This window comes from Balaenoptera acutorostrata, chromosome 2 (assembly GCF_949987535.1).
Source record: "Balaenoptera acutorostrata chromosome 2, mBalAcu1.1, whole genome shotgun sequence".
Taxonomy (NCBI): Eukaryota; Metazoa; Chordata; class Mammalia; order Artiodactyla; family Balaenopteridae; genus Balaenoptera; species Balaenoptera acutorostrata.
In genome coordinates this window covers 175,108,619-175,119,271 of record NC_080065.1, presented here as the reverse complement: position 1 = coordinate 175,119,271, position 10,653 = coordinate 175,108,619, and the positions used below count along the sequence as shown (strand labels likewise).

At 43.4% G+C, this 10,653-nt stretch overlaps 2 pseudogenes; one reads left to right on the top strand and one right to left on the bottom strand.

The window, feature by feature from the left end:
• The first annotated feature begins 277 nt into the window (after positions 1 to 277).
• Positions 278 to 1,217, top strand: LOC103010398 (olfactory receptor 1361-like; annotated as a pseudogene).
• An 8,777-nt stretch (positions 1,218 to 9,994) lies between these two features.
• Positions 9,995 to 10,653, bottom strand: LOC103010099 (small nuclear ribonucleoprotein E-like; annotated as a pseudogene).

The following is a 10,653-nucleotide window of genomic DNA, read 5'->3' as shown; positions in this document are numbered from 1 at the left end:
ATACACGTGATGGAGGTGAGAAATGGTCAGTGTGCTTGGGAGCTCTCCACCAAGCTCCAGGTGACATCCTGCAGGTGGGCTGTGGGGAATGAATGGTGTGTTCACTGATGGAAATGATGCAGCAAATGGTGGGGGAGGGTCCTGTTACAGGAGGGAGTGGGAAGAACTGATGAATGGCTGAACTAACAAGAGGGGATGAGATCCAGGGTGCGAAGGAGAGGCTGGCCTTGGCCAGGACCCTGGACAGCTCCTCCGTGTCATTTCTGATTGATTCAGAATGGCCGTTGAAGGGGCAAATCTCACCCTGGTCTCTGAGTTCCTGTTCCTGGGCTTCTCGGAGGACCCCAAGCAACGGCAGCTGCTGTTAGTACTCTTCCCGAGCATGTACCTGGTCACAGAACTGGGGAACCTGCTCATTATCCTGGCCATCGCCATCGACGTCCAGCTCCCATGTACTTCTTCCTGACCAACCTGGACTTTGTGGACATTTGCTTCACCTCCACCACCATCTGCAAGATGTTGGCCAATCACGTGTCAGGACACAAAGGGATTCCTTAGGCTGGCTGCCTGACCCAGATGTTCTTCTTCATGTGGTTCGCCGACATCGGCAGCTTACTGCTGACTGCCATGACCTACGACCGCCATGTGGCCATCTGTCACCCTCTGCACTATGCCACGTCTGTGATACCACAGCTCTGTAGCCTCCTGGTGGCAGCATCCTGTACTGCAACCTTTGGGAATGCCTTGACCCACACGATATTCCTGACCCGCCTCTCATTCTGCACCCACAACCAGGTCCCCCATTTCTTCTGTGACCTCAGCCCTCTGGTGAAGCTTGCATGCTCTGACACCTTTCTCAACAATGCAATGGTGTACACCGTGGGCGCCCTGCCCATCATCACCCCCTTTGTGGGCATCTTGGTGTCCTACATGCACATCTTTGCTGCTGCATTGAGGATCCCGTCCACCAGAGGCAAGCGGAAGGCCTTCTCCACCTGTGGCTCTCATCTCTCTGTGGTGTCCCTGTTCTACGGCACACTCATCAGGGTTTATTTCAGCCCCACGTCCTCCCATACGGCCCAGAAGGACACAACCGCTGCAGTGATGTACACCGTGGTCACTCCCATGCTGAACCCCTTCATCTACAGTCTACGCAACAACGACATGAAGGGCGCCTTGGGGCCCTCATCAGCAGGAGGCCAGTTTTTATTCGGTGACCACAGCATTGGAATGTCTGTCCAAATACAGCGCCCATCTGTTCTGAACTTCCGGGCACAGTCCCAGTCTTAGATAGTTCCTTCATATCACTCTTGGTTCATTTGTTTATTACCTCATCCTTCCAACAGATATTTATTGAACATCTGTCACATTTTACTATTTACTCTTTACTATTTACACTCTTTCAAGAGTCTGGCAGGGAACAAACAAAATCCCTGATCTGTGGCACTTAAACTGCAGCTTAAAGAACACATAATGGTTAAAAGGAAGTGCTCTGGAAACCAGAGAGACCAGGATTCAAGCCCCACATTGGGTTAAGGGTCAGGTTAAGCTGCTATAAGAAAGAGACACAAGGCAAAAGCTCAGAAGTCATAAGATTTTGCAGACTGAACTCGGATTTTTTAGCAATATAGTTGCTTCAGAAAACTTAGTAGACATCTGGTCTAGTTGCTTCTAGCTAGTTCCATTGCTAGAACATTCAATGTTCTTTTCTAGCCAGAGTTCTTGTGTCTATTTAATTTGCAGTATTTGCTTCATTGAACTATCTACATCTTTGTCATTCTCCATTAATGGTCATCTGAAACAATAGCCTTGGGCAGGAGGCAAGATCCTTGTTTATACTGTTTTGGGAGCGAGGAAGTTGTTGGTTCTTCCAAACTTGTGATGTTCCTGACTTTGAAAAGTGGTCAATTCTTGTGTAAGAGCATCTCTTTCTTGTGATTCCTTGCTGAAAGCAGCAAGGAGCAGCCAACTTACAGTGACATTCTAACTCTTTCCAATCACTTCTAGAAACACAGGCTTAGTAGACATATGATCTAGCTTTCAGGTAGGTGATCGCAGGTGATGACATTACCAAATGTTGTTCTTTGGCATAATGAGGGTCAGTTATCCAGTCTGCGATACTTGTGACCTTACCAGCAGGTTCACTAAGCTAATGCAACTAATTTTTGATTTTTGTGATTGCAACACCATTTCTGATACTAATTTTTGTATTAGGTAGGATGAATAGCCTACTTGCTGTATTAGGGCTTCTATAACAAAATACCACAAACTATGTGGCTTAAATAACAGAAATTTATTGTTTTACAGTTCTGGAGACAAGTCTGAAATCAAGGTATTAGCAGGTTGGTGTCTTCTGAGGCTATAAGGGAGAGTCTGTCCCATGCCTCTCCCCTCACTCCTGGTGGTTTACTGGCTATCTTTGGTGTCCCTTGACTTGTAGATATCTGCCTTCATCTTTACATGGCATTCTCCCTGTGGGCATGTCTATCTCCAAATGTCCCCTTTTTATAAGGAAACCAGTTACCTTGGATTAGGAACTCACCCTACTCTAATACGTCCCCATCTTAACTATTATATGCAAAAACAGACACATTCTGAATACTAGGGGTTAGGATTTCAACACATAAATTTGGGAAAGGGATGTAATTCAATCCATAACATTTGCTAAAAAAAAAAGACTAAATGAATAATGGGGACCCCCCTGGTGGCACAGTGGTTAAGAATCCGCCTGCCAATGCAGGGAACACAGGTTTGAGCCCTGGTCCGGGAAGATCCCACATGCCACAGAGCAGCTGAGCCTGCGTGCCACAGCTACTGAAGCCCTTGCACTTAGAGCCCGTGCTCCGCAACAAGAGAAGCCATTGCAATGAGAAGCCCGCGCACCGCAACAAAGAGTAGCCCTGGCTTGCCGCAACTAGAGAAAGACCGCAGGCAGCAACAAAGACCCAACACAGCTAAAAATAAATAAATAATTAAGAAAAAATAAAATGAAAGAGTAATGGCTCAAGCAAAGTAGAAGTTTATTCCCCTCTCATGTAACAGTCAGAGTTCTATATCAGTGGGTGACTCTGCTCCTTTCAATCAATCAGAAACCTAGGTTCCCAATGTCTTATTTCTTGTCTATTTCCCTGAACATTATTATTGTCTGTGAGGTTGAAGCTGTGAACGCTAGATTAAAAAGAAGAAGAAGAAAGAAATCAGCGAGCACAGGGGAAGAAAGTCCCTGATCTTGAAGTGTCATGTACTTTTCACATTCCACACTGGGTAATACCTAGCTGCAAGAGAGGCTGGGAAATACGGCATAGGTGGCCAGCCATGTTGCTAGGCTGTGATTCTGTCATTACAGAAAAAGGAGAGTGTAGATTTTTGTGGAGAGCTGGCAGTCCACATTCTATCCCTCCAGCCACCAAATACATGAAAGCATGCTTCTCCCCACCCATAGAATCCACTTATACCCTGCCCTGAAGAAGATAACTTGAAGTCCCATCCAGTGATGCTTTCAGCTCAGAGTCCAAAATCTCTGCCTGATACACAGTCTTCTTCAGCAGAACAGAATGTTTATCCCATGATCTAATAATTTTTAAACTAAAAGTTTATTTATCTGGCCCTCCCTTCACCCAAAGTACAATATGAGACCAGCTACTGGTCCATCATAATGATCAAATCCCACAGGGCAGAATTTATTTAAGAATTCCCTAGGGCTTCCCTGGTGGCGCAGTGGTTGAGAATCTGCCTGCTAATGCAGGGGACACGGGTTCGAGCCCTGGTCTGGGAAGATCCCACATGCCGCAGAGCGGCTGGGCCCGTGAGCCACAATTACTGAGCCTGCGTGTCTGGAGCCTGCGCTCCGCAACAAGAGGGGCCACGATGGTGAGAGGCCCGCGCACCGTGATGAAGAGTGGCCCCCACTTGCCACAACTAGAGAAAGCCCTAGCACAGAAACGAAGACCCAACATAGCAATCAATCAATCAATCAATTAATCAATAAAAAAAAAATAATAAATCTTTAAAAAAAAAAAAAAAAAAAAAGAATTCCCTGCTTATGAAGTGGAATAAATTCTTTGGCTCTAGAGGGGAAACCTCTTTGTCTGTTGTTCACTGCAGTCTCTGGTTTTGCCATCTGGGATGTTCTTCCTTGTCCATTACCCTCTATGGCCACTGTCAATGAAAAATTAATCAGTTGATCTAAGAAAGAAATGGAAAATTTTATTTGAGCCAAATTTGAGGATTATAACCTGGGAAGAGCATCTCAGAAAGCTCTGAGGACTGCTCCACCTGTTAGAAGTCAAGGCACAGTTATATAAGTTTTTTTGAGACAGAAGGCTGTGCATCAAAAGGTGTATTATTGACAGTTTACATAATCCAGATCTAAGTGGCATTGTGGTGGGTCACGTGACCCCTGATAAGCTCAAGAAGAAATGCTCTCTTTGAAGGAGTTCTCTGGTTGATGCTAGGAGAATGTTGTTCTTTACGGCAGGTATTCCTGCCAGTGGGGGAGGTTTGATGACGAATAATGCACATACACAATGCACAGTTCGGGGGAGAGACAAGGCCAAAAAGCAGAGGAGAATTTTTACGGTTAAATTTAGCTTGTCTTGCCATAAACTATGAATTTTATTTCACACCACATTTGAAGTAAACACAGAAGGAAATACCCTTTTTGGGAATTCTACAGCCATCATCGCCTGATTCCTCTAATGCAAATTAGGGAACCTGGGTATTTTATTTATTTATTTATTTTTATTTTTAGCTGCACTGGATCTTCGTTGCTGCGCACGGGCTTTCTCTAGTTGCGTCGAGCAGGGGCTACTGTTCGTTGCGGTGCACAGGCTTCTCATTGCGGTGGCTTCTCCTGTTGTGGAGCACAGGCTCTAGGCACGCAGGCTTCAGTAGTTGCAGCACGCAGGCTCAGTAGTTGTGGCTCACGGGCTCTAGAGCGCAGGCTCAGCATTTGTGGCGCACAGGCTTAGTTGCTCCGCGGCATGTGGGATCCTCCCGGACCAGGGCTCGATCCCGTGTCCCCTGCACTGGCAGGCGGATTCTTAACCACTGCACCACCAGGGAAGCCCAGGACCTGGGTATTGTTTTAAGGCTCAAACAGGCACAGACTGGGTGCATGGTTTAAAAATAATTCTCTGGAACTCTTCACAGGCTATTTGTTCCCGGTCAGTAACAGCACCCGAAGATTTTTCCCAGCCAAAGTTTTTGCATTCCTTGACTTACCCGGGTCCCTTTGTCATGTGAATGGTGGCTACCTGAGGTCCTTTGAAACAGAGGTCTTGGGTGGGAAGGTGTGTCGGTCTCAGCTAGGAACACCTGGGGTCACCCACCTGGACATGTAAGACTTGTGGGGACCCCCACAGACATTTCCACAACCAACCAGGGCCAATGGTGTGGCTGGACTAGCCCTTGTGGTTCTTATGATTGCAAGACACTTCAGCAGCAACCATTGGGGAACTTTGAAAAAAAGATTTCTTACAGGTCCTGGAGGGTACAGGACACACCGAGGGCCACACTGTGAGGTCACAGGTAGAGAGACAGCACAGATCTGGGGCTCTGCCTTTATTAGGGTCCAAGTGTGGGGTGCCTGGGGTGTTGCAGATTCACTCTCTACTGGCTAATTTAAAGCCTAATAACAAGAATTAGGGCACAAGAAGGGAGAAGTAGGGCCACGCAAGTCGTCAGTTATTTAGGTTACCCAGGGCTTTCTGAAAGGAGAGCCTCATGGGTGGGGCAGCCTAGTTCCTTATCTGGTTGTTTATCTAGTAGCTGTATCTTACAGCTGCTGATATGTTTATTCAAGATGGATGAATTACTATCTGGCCATAAAAAAGAAAAAATCCTGCCATTTGTGACAATATGGACCTTGAGGGCATTATGCTAAGTGAAATAAGTCAGACAGAGAAAGGACAAATACCATTTGATCTCATTTATACAGTTATATGTGGTATCTTAAAAAAAAACAACAGCAACAAAATGAATTCATAGATACAGAGAACAGATTGGTGTTACCAGAGGCAGGGAGTGAGTGGTAGGGTAAATGGGTGAAAGTGGTCAAAAAGGACAAACTTCAGGTTATAAAATAATTAAGTCAGGAAGTGTAATGTACAGCATGATTTGTATAGTTAATAATACTGTACTGTGTATTTGAAAGTTGTTAAGAGAGATCTTGAAAGTTGTTGAGAGGGATCTTGAAAGTTCTCGTCACAAGAAAAAAAAATTGTAACTATGTGTGGCGATGGTTGGGTTTTTTTGTTTGTTTTTATTAAAGTATAGTTGATTTACAATATTGTGTTAATTTCAGGTGTACAGCAAAGCGATTCAGTTATACACATATATGCATATATCTATATTCTTTTTTTTTTATTCCATTATAGCTTATGGTGAGGGTTGTGCACTAGACTTATTGGGGTGATCATTTGGCAATATATACAAATATGGAATCATTATGTTGTGTACCTGAGTGCTGCCTGGGATAAGCCATTTCACACCTCTGAGTCCCCATTTTCTCATATGTAAAATAAAGGTAATAACAACTAGTGCACAGGGATGTTAGGAGGATTAAATGAGATAATACAGTTCATGAATGACTGGCAAGCAAGATGATTGTAGATGTGAAATGAGGACTCTCCTGGCAGTCCAGTGGTTAAGACTCGGTGTTTCCACTGCCGGGGGCGCAGGTTCCATCCCATCCCTGGTCAGGGACCTAAGATCCCACGTGCCATGCGGCAGGGCCAAAACAATTAAAAATAATTTTTTTAAAGTGTGAAATGGATAAACACATTTTACTTAAATGTGTAGAAAACACGATTGGTACCTCGAGCCTGCACTATGATGAGGCCAAAGAAGTTATTTGAGTTTTTTTAAAATTGACAGCTGGTAATAACAACATAAGGGTAACAATATGAGGAAATGTTTTAGGACCACACTCCCAAACAAAGAACACCTAAAAAAAAACAAACTGCGTTGCCTTCTCAACAATTTCTCACTTCATTGATCATTTCTAGCTGGAGACACTTTTTTTTAAAGTTTTTAAAGTTATGTTTATTGAAGTAGAATTTACATTCAGTAAAACTCACTCTGAAATTTGACAAATGCCATCACCACCACAACCAAAGAGTAGAGCAGTTCTTCAGCCCTGTTGACTTAAAAAATATTCACAACCTAAAAGTTGAGAGTCATGTTTTATTCGGCGGGAATTTTTAGGACTTCAAGCCCGGGAAGCAGCATCTCAAGTAACCCTGAGAGAACTGCTCTGGGGAGGCGAGGGGGGAGCCAGGTTATATAGGAGTTTTGCAACAAAGGGCAGATAGTCTGAACATCGAAAGATTATTGTTAATTAAAGAAAACCAGATATGTCAAGTTAAGGAATTTAGTGCTTTTCTATGTATGGGAAGATACAAGAGTCTGAGCTCACTGAAATCATTACTTGGATATGCACCTCCGTTATCTGGGGCCAGTATCCTGTGTTTTCACATCCTGAGTTTCCTCAGGGCTCACCGTAGGGAGGGGCTGCAGTCTGATGGCTGCTAGATGGCAGGTATTCTTTCCTTCCTTAGTTCCCTCAGGGCTCACCGACTCACATCGTTGGGCTGCAAGCACTGAAGACTGTGACATCCTTTGTTTACTGATATGACAGGCAATATTCCATTTATCAGCCCTGACCCCCCACCCCAAAATCCTATGCAACAAACTCTTCCCTGATCCTTAGGAATGCACAGATCTGTTTTCTGTTGAAGGGGTTCAATTTAATCAATAAAATGATCTACTATAGAAAAAAATTGTAAGCACAAAGAAATAAGTTTTTAAAAGGATGCTTTGAAACATACAATCTTTAACGTAGTCAAAAGAATGGAATTTAAATATAATCTTTGTAAATTAAAGCAGTTGACAGAGTTCCCTTAAGATAGTTGTAGAATAAATAGCTAGTCTAGTTACTGTGTCAAGCTTCAGGCTGGGGCCAGTTAGTAGAAAAACTATTTTATTTTATTTATTTTTTTAAAAACATTTTTTATTATTATTTGGCCCCGTCAGGTCTTAGTTGCGGCACTCGGGATCTTCGTTGTGGCAGGCGGGCTTCCCTAGTTGCAGAGCACAGGCTCTCTAGTTGTGGTGCACGGGCTCTAGAATGTGTGGGCTCAGTAGTTGCGGCATGTGGACTTAGTTGCCCCGAGGCACGTGGGATCTTAGTTCCCTGACGGGGATAGATGGTGCTCAATCCCCTGCATTGGAAGGTGGATTCTTAACCACTGGACCACCAGGGAAGTCCCCTAGAAAAACTATTTTAACTAATGGAATTGAATTCTACAGAAGTTCTCTCAGGGGCAGATATATGTTCTTAGATATTTGGCACCTTCTCAGAAGTTTACCCTGCTACCACCATGAAAGGGACAAAGAAAGCAAAAACCTTTATTCTATAAATATCAATCGTCACATGTTCAAATACACTTTAACTCCTTGAAAAGCTTCTTTCAAGCACCACAATTCTGTCTTTCAAGCACCAGCCCTGAAGTTTGTCAGCATCTTGAACTAGACCGAACCGAGTCACGTGCCATGGCCGAAAAGTTCTAGTTGAAGATACTTTGTTTTGTTCCGTTTTAATTTTATTGAAGTATAGTTGATTTACAATGTTGTGTTCATTTCTGCTGTACAGCAAAGTGATTCAGTTATACATGTATATTCTTCTTCATATTCTTTTCCATTATGGTTTATCACAGGATATTGAATATAGTTCCCTGTGCTATACAGCTTGCTGTTTATCAATTCTCTATATAATAGTTTGTATCTGCTAACTCCAAACTCCCGTTCTAATCGACATTTCTCCAAAGAAGATATACAGATTGCCAACAAACACATGAAAGAATGCTCAACATCACTAATTATTAGAGAAATGCAAATCAAAACTACAATGAGGGGTCAGAAGGGCCATCATCCAAAAATCTACAAACAATAAATGCTGGAGAGGGTGTGGAGAAAAAGGAACTCTCTTGCACTGTTGGTGGGAATGTAAATTGATACAGCCACTATGGAGAACAGTATGGAGATTCCTTAAAAAACTAAAAATAGAACTACCATACAACCCAGCAATCCCACTACTGGGCATATACCCTGCGAAAACCATAGTTCAAAAAGAGTCATGTACCACAATGTTCATTGTAGCTCTATTTACAATAGCCAGGACATGGAAGCAACCTAAGTGTCCATCGACAGATGAATGGATAAAGAAGATGTGGCACATATATACAATGGAATATTACTCAGCCATAAAAAGAAATGAAATTGAGTTATTTGTAGTGAGGTGGATGGACCTAGAGTCTGTCATACAGAGTGAAGTAAGTCAGAAAGAGAAAAACAAATACTGTATGCTAACACATATATATGGAATTTAAAAAAATGGTTTTGAAGAACCTAGGGGCAGGACAGGAATAGAGATGCAGATGTAGAGAATGGACTTGAGGACATGGGGAGGGGGAAGGGTAAACTGGGACGAAGTGAGAGAGTGGCATGGACTTATATACACTACCAAACATAAAATAGATAGCTAGTGGGAAGCAGTCGCATAGCACAGGGAGATCAGCTCGGTTCTTTGTGACCACCTAGAGGGGTGGGATAGGGAGGGTAGGAGGGAGATGCAAGAGTAAGGAGATATGGGGATATATGTATATGTATAGCTGATTCACTTTGTTATAAAGCAGAAACTAACACACCATTGTAAATCAATTATACTCCAATAAAGATGTTAAAAAAAAAAAACTCCCAATCTATCCCTCCCCCATCTTCCTCCCCCTTGGCAACCACCAGTCTGTTCTCTACATCTGTGAGTCTGTTTCTGATAAGTTCATTTGTGTCATATTTTAGATTCCACATATAAGTGATATCATATGGTATTTGTCTTTCTCTTTCTGACTTACTTCACTTAGTATGATCATCTCTACGTCCACCCTTGTTGCTGCAAATGGCATTATTTTATCCTCTTTTATGGCTGAGTAATATTCTAGTTGGAGACACTTTGAAGCAGAGTAATATTACCTCCTTTGAGCATGATCTGCCCCAGGTGTTTTCTTGACTTTGTTTTAGAATGAATCCCTCAGTATCATCTGATATAAGGTTTCTGTACTCATTAAAACCAATGATACAGCCCTCTATCTGCATACTCACTTGCTCATAAAGCCACACTTGAGGCACTTCCCTGGTAGCACAGTTGTTAAGAATCCACCTGTCAATGCAGGCAACATGGGTTCAAGCCCTGGTCCGGGAAGATCCCACATGCCACAGAGCAACTAAGCCCGTGCTCCACAACTACAGAGCCCGCACTCTAGAGCCCCCGAGCCACAACTACTGAGCCCACATGCCACAGCTACTGAAACCCACGTGCCTAGAGCCCGTGCTCCGCAACAAGAGAAGCCACCGCAAGGAGAAGCCCACGCACTGCAACGAAGAGTAGCCCCAGCTCGCCACAACTAGAGAAAGCCCATGCGCAGCAACGAAGACCCAATGCAGCCACAAATAAATAAATAAAATAAACTTATACTAAAAAATAAATAAATAAAATAAAGCCGGACTTGAATCCGAGATCTCTTTTGCAGGTATCTGAAAATGATGGGGTGCAACTGTCACCTTCTACACTTTTTGGTTCTGACCATGGTACCCCAT